This window comes from Schistocerca piceifrons, chromosome X, assembly GCF_021461385.2.
Source record: "Schistocerca piceifrons isolate TAMUIC-IGC-003096 chromosome X, iqSchPice1.1, whole genome shotgun sequence".
In the NCBI taxonomy this organism is placed as follows: Eukaryota; Metazoa; Arthropoda; class Insecta; order Orthoptera; family Acrididae; genus Schistocerca; species Schistocerca piceifrons.
In genome coordinates, this window is record NC_060149.1 from 960,902,362 (window position 1) to 960,916,740 (window position 14,379).

At 41.8% G+C, this 14,379-nt stretch overlaps 1 pseudogene; it reads left to right on the forward strand.

Moving 5' to 3' along the window:
• LOC124721543 overlaps positions 1–13,651 on the forward strand; it is a 31,214-nt pseudogene extending 17,563 nt beyond the window's left edge.
• The last annotated feature ends 728 nt before the right edge of the window (positions 13,652–14,379 follow it).

A 14,379-nucleotide genomic window follows, 5' to 3' on the forward strand; every position in this document is an offset into this window, starting at 1 on the left:
TTGCCCACCATGTTATAGTTCTGGGTGGAGATTTTAATTTGCCGGATATAGACTGGGAGACTCAAACTTTCATAACGGATGGCAGGGGCAAAGAATCCAGTGAAATTTTTTAAGAGCTTTATCTGAAAACTACCTTGAGCAGTTAAACAGAGAACCGACTCGTGGCGATAACATACACTCCTGGAAATTGAAATAAGAACACCATGAATTCATTGTCCCAGGAAGGGGAAACTTTATTGACACATTCCTGGGGTCAGATACATCACATGATCACACTGACAGAACCACAGGCACATAGACATAGGCAACAGAGCATGCACAACGTCGGCACTAGTACAGTGTATATCCACCTTTCGCAGCAATGCAGACTGCTATTCTCCCATGGAGACGATCGTAGAGATGCTGGATGTAGTCCTGTGGAACGGCTTGCCATGCCATTTCCACCTGGCGCCTCAGTTGGACCAGCGTTCGTGCTGGACGTGCAGACCGCGTGAGACGACGCTTCATCCAGTCCCAAACATGCTCAATGGGGGACAGATCCGGAGATCTTGCTGGCCAGGGTAGTTGACTTACACCTTCTAGAGCACGTTGGGTGGCACGGGATACATGCGGACGTGCATTGTCCTGTTGGAACAGCAAGTTCCCTTGCCGGTCTAGGAATGGTAGAACGAGGGGTTCGATGACGGTTTGGATGTACCGTGCACTATTCAGTGTCCCCTCGACGATCACCAGTGGTGTACGGCCAGTGTAGGAGATCGCTCCCCACACCATGATGCCGGGTGTTGGCCCTGTGTGCCTCGGTCGTATGCAGTCCTGATTGTGGCGCTCACCTGCACGGCGCCAAACACGCATACGACCATCATTGGCACCAAGGCAGAAGCGACTCTCATCGCTGAAGACGACACGTCTCCATTTGTCCCTCCATTCACGCCTGTCGCGACACCACTGGAGGCGGGCTGCACGATGTTGGGGCGTGAGCGGAAGACGGCCTAACGGTGTGCGGGACCGTAGCCCAGCTTCATGGAGACGGTTGCGAATGGTCCTCTCCGATACCCCAGGAGCAACAGTGTCCCTAATTTGCTGGGAAGTGGCGGTGTGGTCCCCTACGGCACTGCGTAGGATCCTACGGTCTTGGCGTGCATCCGTGCGTCGCTGCGGTCCGGTCCCAGGTCGACGGGCACGTGCACCTTCCGCCGACCACTGGCGACAACATCGATGTACTGTGGAGACCTCACGCCCCACGTGTTGAGCAATTCGGCGGTACGTCCACCCAGCCTCCCGCATGCCCACTATACGCCCTCGCTCAAAGTCCGTCAACTGCACATACGGTACACGTCCACGCTGTCGCGGCATGCTACCAGTGTTAAGGACTGCGATGGAGCTCCGTATGCCACGGCAAACTGGCTGACACTGAGGGCGGCGGTGCACAAATGCTGCGCAGCTAGCGCCATTCGACGGCCAACACCGCGGTTCCTGGTGTGTCCGCTGTGCCGTGCGTGTGATCATTGCTTGTACAGCCCTCTCGCAGTGTCCGGAGCAAGTATGGTGGGTCTGACACACCGGTATCAATGTGTTCTTTTTTCCATTTCCAGGAGTGTATTAGACCTTCTAGTGACAAACAGACCTGAACTATTTGAAACAACGCAGAACAGGGAATCAGCGATCATAAAGTGGTTACTGCATCAATGATTTCAGCCGTAAATAGAAATATTAAAAAAGGTACGAAGATTTTTCTGGTTAGCAAAAGTGACAAAAATCAAATTTCAGAGTACCTGACGGCTCAACACAAAAGTTTTGTTTTAAGTACAGATAGTGTTGAGGATCAGTGGACAAAGTTCAAAACCATCGTACAATATGCATTAGATGAGTATGTGCCAAGCAAGATCGTAAGAGATGGAAAAGAGCCAGCGTGGTACAACAACCGAGTTAGAAAACTTCTGCGGAAGCAAAGGGAACTTCACAGCAAACATAAACATAGCCAACACCTTGCAGACAAACAAAAATTACGTGAAGCGAAATGTAATGTGAGGAGGGCCATGCGAGAGGCATTAAATGAATTCGAAAGTAAAGTTCTATGTACTGACTTGGCAGAAAATCCTAAGAAATTTTGCTCTTATGTCAAAGCGGTAGGTGGATCAAAACAAAATGTCCAGACACTCTGTGACCAAAAAGGTACTGAAACAGAGGATGATGGACTAAAGGCCGAAATACTAAATGTCTTTTTCCAAAGCTATTTCACAGAGGAAGACTGCGCTGTAGTTCCTTCTCTAGATTGTCACACAGATGACAAAATGGTAGATATTGAAATAGATGACAGAGGGATAAAGAAACAATAAAAATCACTCAAAAGAGGAAAGGCCGCTGGACCTGATGGGATACCAGTTCAGTTTTACACAGAGAATGCGAAGGAACTTGTCCCCCTTCTTGCAGCAGTGTACCGTAGGTCTCTACAAGAGCATAGCATTCCAAAGAATTGGAAAAGGGCACATGTCATCCCCGTTTTCAAGAAGGGACGTCGAACAGAAGTGCAGAACTATAGACCTATATCTCTAACGTCGATCAGTTGTAGAATTTTAGAACATGTATTATGTTCGAGTATTATGACTTTTCTGTAAACTAGAAATCTACTCTGTAGGAATCAGCATGGGTTTCGAAAAAGACGATCGTGTGAAACCCAGCTCGCGCTATTCGTCCACGAGACTCAGAGGGCCATAGACACGGGTTCCCAAATAGATGCTGTGTTTCTTGACATCCGCAAGGCATTCGATACAGCTCCCGCAATCGTTTAATGAACAAAGTAAGAGCATATGGACTATCAGACCAATTATGTGATTGGATTGAAGAGTTTCTAGATAACAGAACGCAGCATGTCATTCTCAATGGAGAGAAGTCTTCCGAAGTAAGAGTGATTTCAGGTGTGCTGCAGGGGCATGTCGTAGGACAGTTGCTATTCACAATGTACATAAATGACCTTGTGAATGACATCGGAAGTTCACTGAGGCTTTTTGCGGATGATGCTGTGGTATATCGAGAGGTTGCAACAATGGAAAATTGTACTGAAATGCAGGATGATCTGCAGCGAATTGATGCATGGTGCAGGGAATGGCAATTGAATCTCAATGTAGACAAGTGTAATGTGCTGCGAATACATAGAAAGAAAGATCCCATATCATTTAGCTACAATATAGCAGGTCAGCAATTGGAAGCAGTTAATTCCATAAATTATCTGGGAGTATGCATTAGGAGTGATTTAAAATGGAATGATCATATAAAGTTGATCGTCGGTAAATCAGATGCCAGACTGAGATTCGTTGGAAGAATCCTAAGGAAATGCAATCCGAAAACAAAGGAATTAGGTTACAGTACACTTGTTCGCCCACTGTTTGAATACTGCTCAGCAGTGTGGGATCCGTACCAGATAGGGTTGATAGAAGAGATAGAGAAGATCCAACAGAGAGCAGCATGCTTCGTTATAGGATCATTTAGTAATCGCGAAAGCATTACAGAGATGTTAGATAAACTCCAGTGGAAGACTCTGCAGAAGAGACGCTCAGTAGCTCGGTATGGGCTTTTGTTGAAGTTTCGAGAACATACCTTCACCGAGGAGTCAAGCAGTATATTGCTCCCTCCTACGTATATCCCGCGAAGAGACCATGAGGATAAAATGAGAGAGATTAGAGCCCGCACAGAGGCATACCGACAATCCTTCTTTCCACAAACAATACGAGACTGGAATAGAAGGGAGAACCAATAGAGGTACTCAAGGTACCCTACACCGTCAGGTGGCTTGAGGAGTATGGATGTAGATGTAGATGTAGACCAAAAAATGATTTTCTCGTAATGAAGACACTAAAGTGGGGGTCAGTTATGCTGTTATTGCTTTTAATGATGGCAACATTGGTAGCGTGAAAGTGCTACAACATATGGGAATTAATTCTGGAGCAAACTGCATCAGAGAATTTGAATGGATGGACAAGGCTTGCATTGGTAAAGCAAAGTATGCAGCACAGTTGGCCACTACGGAGTCCAGAAAGAAGAAAACAAGAAAAAACTTAAAAAAGCTCAAGAGGATGATATACAGTATGGTGCAGGGTGCTTCTGAGTGACTAAAAATAAAATGTTAAGCATATATTGAGTTACAGTCTATTAAAACTTTAAAAACTCTTCCTGAAAATTTACATTTTCTCTTGCATTTTTCCCTAAATCTCAGAAACTACATCGAGTAGCGAATTCAAATTTTCAGGGAGTAATAACATACGTATCCTGAGTCTTCTTAACTAAAAGAAAAACATAATGTGTATAAATAAAATTATTTAGAATAACATACAAAAAAGTACACAAAATTTTAACTGTGTAATTAAAAAATTGTATTTCCAAAAGCAGTGGCTGAAATGCAATTATTGTAAGACTCAGAACATATAGTTTAATGTGCTGTAAAAGTTTCTTGTCAATGGCTACAGTTGTTCCTGAAATACGGGGAAGTTAAGTCACTAAATTTAACATTGTCAGGATAGGGTGTTCAAACTCCCCTTAATGCATGTTTTCTCCTTCCTCCACTTGGTGAGCAACACATTTATAGTATTTTCACAACAGCAGTAGCTATTTTCTTACAATTTCTTTTTGCAGGCATACCATGTCCTGGGCTTCAAGGGATGTGTGGGATTTATTACCTCAATGAGTGAACACTTCTGTGGCACGTGCAACCGTTTACGGATAACAGCTGATGGCAATTTGGAGGTGTGTCTCTTTGGGAATTCAGAGATATCTCTCAGGTGAGTGATGAAACATAGAATAATCGTGTCCAAGTGAAATTTCATGTGAGGAAACCATAAAATTACTAGAAGACTGACAGACTGATCAGTATTTTACGTTCAAGAGGTGAAATTCCAAAACTTCTTATAGACACATTCGTTCCTCTTATCCTCACATTAGTCGTGGAGTCCGAGTGACCTTTCAGACCTTCAGGAACTTATCCCTCTTTCCTATCTAATGAAGGAACTGATAGTTCCAAATGCTGAGTATAGAATAATACTTTTAAACTGTTTGCCATGCACATTAGGTATGTGGTTGGTATATGGAAGAGATAAACTGCAGTTAAATCCAGCAGGTATGAAATGAGTAATCTTTTCTTGAAGTTTTCAGCTTGCACCCTCCTCCCTCCCAGACATACAAACCAGATACCTCTAGCTAAATAATTTGTGAGTATATATAACTTGCCTCTGTCAACATCATGTTACACTAACCTATTTGTGAGATTAAATTAAAGGAAAGTAATCAGGACTGGAAATTATGTAAAGACATTTTTAGCTATGTCCCTTGGTTGTAATAAAGTTAACACAGTATTTCTGTCCATGTGATGGTAACTATGATTCGCCAGCCACCGTTGCCGAGCGGTTCTAGACGCTTCAGTCCAGAACCGCGCGACTGCTACGGTCGCAGGTTTGAATCCTGCCTTGGCTCAGATGTTAAGTCCCATAGTGCCCAGAGCCATTTGAACTGTGATTCATGATTATCAGTGTCTATATGTTCCAAATAAAAATTGGAACTTCATGTGTATAAATGTACACATTATTAGACAATGGGACCAACAACTGACACTTTTAAATTGATGACTAGACTAAGAGATTAATAATAGGAAAAAAACTGCAAGATACTTGGCGATAAGTTTTTTTCAGGACAAGGTAAGGTGGGTAGGGGGTGGGAAGAATCAGCTCTCTCTTTGTGAGCATAACAGAAATCCTTTATCAACCGAAGGTAAAATAAGATATAAAAATACAGGGTCAAACAATTAATTTAAGTATCTTAGAAACCAAATGACTAATGAAATTGGAAGCTAAGAAAAGTAAGTTCGTAGTAAGTAGGGTGAAACACAGGGGGCTGCAACATATTGCCATTGTTGTTTGACTTGTCTATCAAAGAAAAAAGAAATGGATCAAAACAAAATAAAAGTGAGAATGGAAATGTATCAGAAGCAGATAGGAATAAGCAAGGAACATATTCTTTAATAAATAAAAAAAAAAAAACTGACATGTGAGGCAGATGTTCCTACAATTTTATGTTCAAAGCACAGCAGTCTGTGAAAGCAAAATATTTATGACATTGAAAAAAGAAAATCAGTGAGTGAAAGGTGTGTGTAGGTGAATTGTGGTGAAAGACTGGATATTGGAACTTCTGTTAGGCTGCCCAGTATTAGTTAACTTGGTAGTAAAGGAGCAAGTTTGCAAGGGCAGATAACTGTTTGACTACATAAAATAGAGTGGGAATATGGAAAAGCTAGTCCAAGATAGGATGAAAAAGATAACAGCAACTTAAAAAATGAATTGATAAGTTACCATGAACCCCATTCCAATCTAGTGAATGCAGTGGTTGACAATATCTTGTGACATTCGCCTATAAGGCTCAAACAATAATTGCTAAATAAAAATACAAAATGTTGACAAGACTGTATCTAAGCTGTCACTCTCTTTTGAAACAAGGGTGTTTAAACCAACAAACACGCAGGAAAGCAGGGACAACTCGCACACTAGAGAAGGATGGGCAGTATCATTGAAGGAGTGAGCATAAACCGTGTGGAATATGTGTGGTACAAGAAATGATAGTAAGGAAAAAAAAGAAGAAGAAGAAGAAGAGGAAAAATGTTGATCTGGAAACAAGGGAATAAAAATTTGCCACGTGAAGAGACAATATGGTACTGTGCTGATGAGTGTGTACAAGTGGTGATATACAATATACATTGATAAAGGAACTCTGCATTGGGCCCAGAAGACCACGCAATGCTCTTCGAGAGATGTTCTCTACTATATATCTATGGAGAGTTAAGGGGTCAGTATACAACTCTCCAGGCTGTTATCAACTTCCAGAAGTTGAAGACACTACTTCTCACTTGAGTAGCTCCTCAGCTGGAACTACAAGCAGTGTGTACCCTATTCCAGTCTGTCCACCGAGCAGAATTTCCCGGCTCTACAAGGAATTGAACCTGATCCCTTTCTATGGCACGCCTGTGGCATACTGACTGCATAGCTGTGGCAAGAGTCATAATATACATTTGTGAACAATTGAGTTATAACTATTCTGTTTATTGGGGAGAGAGTATGTATATTGCCACCGTGAATGAAATAGTTTAGTGTATCGTAACTGGAATGCATTCAGACCTCGTACTTGTGTGAGAGCGCAGTGTCTTAGACACTTGTAGTGTTTGTCTTAGCATGAACTAACCGGTGAGCCTTACTTTCTAGTATTTTTAATTATATATCATTACTGGTGCCTCTGGCACTTTTGTGTTGCAATAGCAATAGCTTGCAATAGCAAACATTGAGTCAACCATGGTTTTTGGATTAGAAGTAGAGGTCAGCTGGGTTGACAGTGGGAATAGAGTGATGGGAAGTGGACAATAAGCAGTTATATTGAAGGGTGCATTATTTGATATGTTAAGGTTAATTACAAAACGTGGATTGGAGAATTTTTCACGTTGAGCAGAAGTAAGTTTACAGGACCAGATGTCAAATTACACATGATCAGTGTGAATCCGTATAGTCAGCATGAACACTGGCACACAGAATAATTTATAGGTAGCCTTGCTGTATATAAAAAATCAGATTTGTGCTGAACTGTCATGAACAAACTGTCACTTCTCTGGAATAAATAGACTCTGATTTGTTAATTACATCTGTGTAAATGAAAAATATAGGAAAACATAGATTGCTGCTTACTGTAAAGGAGACATGTTACATTGTAGACAGGCACAATTAAAAAGGCACTTACACAAAGCTTTCGGCCACAGCCTTCATCAGCAAAAGAGATACAGAGAAACACACACATTCATACACACAGGCAAGCACATGTCACACACATATGACTGCCAACTCCAGCAGCTTGCCTCTAGCTGCTGGACTTGGCAGTTTTTTTTTCTCTGTGTGTGCGTGCATGCGTGTGTGCGCACGCAGTGTGCTTGCTTGTGTGTTGTGCCTGTGTGCAACTTTATTTTCTTTACGGTAAATAGTGATCTTTCTTTCCCTGCACTGTTGATATTCCTACCTGGAATTTACATTGTTTAATCAGTGTAAATAAGAAGGACACCGTTACATATATTCTGTCACTTGAAGACTAATACATGAAGTAAGTGGACATTATTTTTTATTGCAGAGGATCTTTGTCACCACTAATTATTAATTTTGTGTTCCAGTTAATTAGACATGCTTTCATCCTTTCCTGGATGTGCTCTTTTTGTTAAATCTTCCTTCAAAAGATCTGATTTACTTCAAATTAATAAACCTGAGTATTCTGAAAAAGGAGGTGCAGCTTACAGCTGCAGTGTGACAGTTGATCACAGGGTGATTTCATCACTGCCATATCGTGGGTACCCATGGGTCAAGACACATATTCTATAAGGGTGTGTAGTCATTGGGCTTTCTTGTACCACAGTGTCAAAGGTGTACTGTGAGCAGATTTATTCAAGGAAAATACTACCACAATCAGCAGAGTGAACTGCTATGGGCAACAGGATATCATTGACAGGGGTTACCACTGACTAGCATGGCTTTAGCAGTGAACAGGTGGGCCACAATGTAGCAAATGACTCACCAACTCAGTGACAGTCAATAAACAGTAACCATTCATGCCACTGGGAACTGTCACCTCTTTGTGGGATACAAACATGCAATCTGCACACTGCTCGTGACAGTTACAAAGATTAGCATTGGTTCGGAACAGCACCAGGGGATGCTCGAAGCATGCAGGAAGGTCGTCTGTCTGATGATTTGCGGTACATACTGCCAAGGTGGCAGGGTGCAAAATAAGGAGTGATCAAAAAACTTCCATTTGAAGGCTGCATAGTTCAGATCAGTATGCCACACACACACACACACACACACACACACACACACATATCCATCCGCACATATACCCTGCTTGTGTCTGTATATGTGCGGATGAATATGTGTGTGTGTGTGTGTGTGTGTGTGTGTGTGTGTGTGTGTGTGTGTGTGTGTGTGTGCGCGCGCGCGCGTGAGTGTATACCTGTCCTTTTTCCCCCCTAAGGTAAGTCTTTCCACTCCCGGGGTTGGAATGACTCCTTACCCTCTCCCTTAAAAGCCACATCCTTTCGTCTTTCCCTCTCCTTCCCTCTTTCCTGATGAAGCAACTGTGGGTTGCGAAAGCTTGAATTTTGTGTGTGTGTTTGTTTGTGTGTCTATCAACATACCAACGGTTTCATTTGGTAAGTTACATCATCTTTGTTTTTAGATATATTTTTCCCATTTGGAATGTTTCCCTGTATTATATTATATATCAGTGCATTCCTCTCCCACAACTATCCTGCAGACCTTGTCCACAAACAGATCTCCCAAGCAATACATTCCTCCCCACCCAACAACAATGTTACTACCCCCAGACCACACAGAAGCATCCCCCTTTTCACCCAATATTATCCTGGCCTCGAATACGGCAACTAATTACTCTGCCACGGATATGAATTTCTCAAGTCAAGCCCTGAAGTGAGATCATCCCTTGACAATATTCTCCCCACAACACCCAGAGTTGCCTTTTGCCGACCCCCTAACCTCCGTAACATCCTTGTCAAACCCTACAATATTTCCAGACCACCTTCTCTACCCAGCGGTTCCTACCCCTGTAACCGACCCCGATGCAAAACCTGCCCCATGCATCCCCCCACAACCAAATACTCCTGCCCCGCTACTGGTATAACATACACAACTCAAGGCAGGGCCACATGTGAGACAACACGTCATTTATCAGCTGACATGCCTGCACTGCACAGCCTTTTACTTTGGTATGACGACAACTAAACTGGCTGAGCGCGTGAATGGGCACAGACGAACTGTCCGCCTAGGAGATGTCCAATACCCAGTAGTGAAGCATGCCCTCCAGCATAATTCTAGGGACCTAGGAACCTGCTACACCATATGTGCCATTTGGCTTCTCCCACCCAACACCAGTACCTCGGAACTGCGGAGATGGGAACTTGCACTCCAACACATCCTTTCATCCCGCCATCCCCCTGGACTGAACATATGTTAACCAACCTCACTCCCATTTACTCTTTAGTCTTCTCCTCTTTCCCTTTCCTCTTTAGCCATTCACGCATCTTTTCATCCTACACAGTTGCGTTTATCTTTATACTATGTGCCTCTTTACTTCTGTATTCATCCTCCTTGGTTTGAAGCTGGCACAGTAATTACAGTAGAATATCTTTGGCTTCCCTCTGACATCCATGCCTCCATCTTTGCTACCCTTCCTGTTTACCTTTCCCCTGTTGCTTCATAACCTGGGTTGTGAATAACTGAATCCACTTTCCCTTCTTCCCCTTTTTTCCCCTCTCTCCTCCCTGATGAAGGAACGAAGTTCCGAAAGCTAGGATACGTCAATTTTCTGTTCTGTTTTGTGTATCTATCGGCTGTACTGAGCTGAGGTAAGTACTGGCCAGGCCCTCTATGTCTTTGTTAGCATTTGTTTCATATATATAAACACACACACACACACACACACACACACACACACACACACACACACACACACACACACACACACACAGACAGGGTGATGCGTATTAACATTTAAAAACCTCCAAAGCACTGTACATGACCCTGAGACAAGTAATTTAATACAAGACACATGGGATCATAAATGTTGGATACAATACAAATGTTGGGAAATGTGTCAAAAGCGAATGACAAATGTCACCAGATGATGTACCTTGCCATGCTTGCAGTGGTTGAGCCTCTCGGCCTGTCACACTTGATCATCCCAACCCAAGTCAAGTATTCATATCATTGTGGCTACGGACACATGTGTGCGACTTTAGTGATGGTGTTCAGGATTTGAGTCTTGCATCTGGCAGGCAGTATTTTTTCGTTGTGTTAAACAATTATGTATTTATATTGAAGTTTATTATTTTATTTACCGGTCTTGCAGTTTCCTTGATTTCTTGCAAAGTACAGTACAATGAAAACCTACCATATTGCATAACAAGTAGATGAGTATAAACTTCAGAATAGCATCATTGCCATTAAATGACCTATGTTTTCTTTACTAACTAATGTCTGTAAACAAAAAGAGAAGGGACAGAAGCAAAGAACACAAAATCAGAACTGCTTTTGCTTGATTACAGCAGGGACAATAATTTTGTAACATCTACATTTACAACAGATCATATTTACAAAATGTTTTCGAAATTTGCTCTGTTTGCTCAAATGAAAGTATTGCACTGCTCAATCATTCCTTTACACTCAGCCCCAACTGCTGCACATGCTGTGGGGTATGTCATCTGGTTACGTCATATGTTCAGTGTTTATCACCAATTTTTGGGGTATTTTGAAATGTATAAAAAGGAAAATGCAGAAAGTTATCACATTTTGCTGCACATTACCTGCATCACAGAAAAATAATGTATACAAACCTTCTCAGATTTGCCACTGAATAACTTTGTGCAAGCCTCACAAGATTTCACCAACACAACTGTTCGTCATCTTCAGGTAGTGGTGGGTCCTGTCATCACTGCTGCAAGATGTGACTGGTGATATTCGCACAGCAGAATTGAAATTTGTCAGGCTAGAAGCAGGAGTACGAATGTGTGGACAGGCACTCCCAGTTGGATGGAAATGCCATTCATAGTAGCCTTCTGCTTATGTGTTGTGGGCAATGACTGCACTTCTGGACACTCGTGTGGTTAAAAGCTGAATTAACTCTCTGCAAGGTGCTGCATCAGGTCATACATCCGAGGATCTGGTTTCTACTGTTTTAATTTCATGGCAGTCAGTGCTGGATTCTGGGCAGTGCTTAGTCAAAATTCCATATTCCTGTTGGTAAGATTGCCCACCGTATGGATACATGCCTCATTCTTAAAAACACAATCCTAGAGTGATGATGCTGAGGATAAAATTTCAGTCCTCTTGGGAAACGTGTGGTGCCCTGTATTCAGGCAGTGCTCTGCTACCACTAATTTACTGGGTGGCATTTTTGTCAGCGCTGTTGAACACAGTGTTCTTGCACAATGTGAGGCGTCTGCCCTATATAAGATTTCCCATAATGGCATCAGATCTTATATATGATCTGTGTTTTCTAAGGTCAAGATTGTCTTTAACTGAACCCAAACAATTCCTTAGTTTTGCTGGTAGACGAAAAACACACTTGATTCTGTTTCTCTTAGCGATTCTTTCTATTTTTGAAAACATGCCACTGAAATATGGCAAGAAAGCCATTTGCAGTGCTTGTCTAAGTATCTTCATTTACATCCCTACACTGAACTTGCTTTGCTCAGAACACATTGCAAATCTGTTTACAAGAATAAACATTCTGCTGGAACACTGTTCTTAGGTGTTACAGTTCACCAGGCAGACTGTCGGTATCTGAGATCACGTGTGCTCTATGTGCCAGGGAGTGTAAGACACTACCACATTGTGCAGGGTGATGGCAACTTTTGGACCGCAAATATAACTCTGCGTGTATCGGTTTGCAGTAGAGACTATGCCCCAGTGTTCTGTCAGCTTTTCTTCTAACCGTGACATCCAGGAATGGTAAGCTGCTATCTTATTGTACTTCCACAGTGAACTGAATATTCAGATGGAGTGAGTGCAAATGCTGCAGGAACATAGGTAGTGTCTGTATTATGTGGGCCACACCACAAATGTCTCTTCAGCATTCTGCCAGAAGGAGGAATGTTGGATATTTACTAAGGGAAATAGAGGGTCTCCCATGGGAACACTGTCCACTTGATCAAAGTAGTTGGTGTTACATAAGAAATAGGATGAGGTATGCACATGTTTAAACAGCACCACAATTTCTTTCTCAAACTTGCTGCTAATAATCTCTAATGAGGGCTGCAGGGGCACTTTTGTAAGTAATGATATAACATTTGAGCTAACTAAAAGATCTGAAAGTTCTAGTTTAAGCATCTTCAGGTATTCTATGAAATCCTCTGAATTCTAAATATGATGGTCATAGTCATCCACATGATAAATTTCAAAGCTGTCACGTGGAAATTGCCAGTTGCATCTTGCAGCAGTGATGGTGGAAATCACCACCACCTGAAGATGCCAAAATGTTGTGTCACTGAAATATTGAGGGAGGGACTTGCATAATGTTATCTGGTGGGGAACCCAAAGTGTTTTTGCAACAGATCTATCAGGCAAGCCTGAAAATTCACATATACTCCAAGCAGTAAGTACCTGTTGTAAAATGGTCACATTAGTGAGCTTGTCAATTAATTAACAGTTTATCAATAAATTCGGCTTCATTTTGCAAGAAATTGTGCTGTGTTCCACTACTCCCTCTTCAACAAAACTAATGTCAGTTTCTGCTCCACCTCTTCAGCCCAAGATCCTATGTATACTCTTGAGCATTTGTGTAAGATACCTGTTTATTTATAAAAATAAAAGTAACTTCTATCATGACTTTCCCATTCTTGTCCAGTGGGTTTGTTATCCTGCTGTTGCCTACTACAGACTACAAGATTACTGTTGAAGATTTCTGCAAAGTTTTTCTTCCTTTTTAGTGTACCAACATTTCACTGTGTGGTAATTGCCTGGTACTGTTTAACGGGTGTTTTAACTGTTGTTTCAGAGATGCAATACGAAGCAAATGCAGTGAGGATGACTTGCTTGCCATGATTGGGGCAGCAGTGAGAAGAAAGAAGTAACAACATGCAGGTAAGATACATTACAGCAAATGTAACTCTATAGATAGAAAGAAAATTTCTGCTTAACAAGTCATAGCAAACATAAGAGCAAAATAGAACGAAAAACAACAGTGATAGAACCTGTGTTTTTGTGTAAAATTGGATTTAATTTTTTATTTAGTATTCAGTCTGATTAATGCCCATTGGTCAACAATACATTTCAGCCCTAGAATTTGGTTCTGCAAGGTCCACCAGATAACCGTATATGGCTGTTGTAACTCCTTTATTGGACTTCAGAAGTTTTCCAGCAACAAATCTTTTTTTTTCTTTCTTTCTTTCTTTTTTCTTCTTTTTAAAAGAGAAGCTAAAATGCAGAAAACATCATAAAGGAAACACTCACAGAAAAGCATCAGTGTCCTTGAAACAATGGAAACTCCAGTAGGAATATCAACAATGTTGGAAAAGACAGATTACTACTTACTGGTGAAGGCTGTGGCTGAAAGCTTTATGTAAGTGTCTTTTAATTCTGCCCATCTGCAGCCTAAGGTATCTTCTTTATGGTAAGTAACAGTCTGTCTTTTCCTTCATTATTCATTAGTGTTCTTTGTTTTTATTGCTGTTTAGCAAGCATCATGTGGTATATAAGGGATGCGAATAGTGTCAGATGTTGAATCATCACTCTGGAGGATATGAAGGTGCTGCATATTGGTGTGAGACAGCATTATCTGATGAGAGTTTGAAAGAAACCT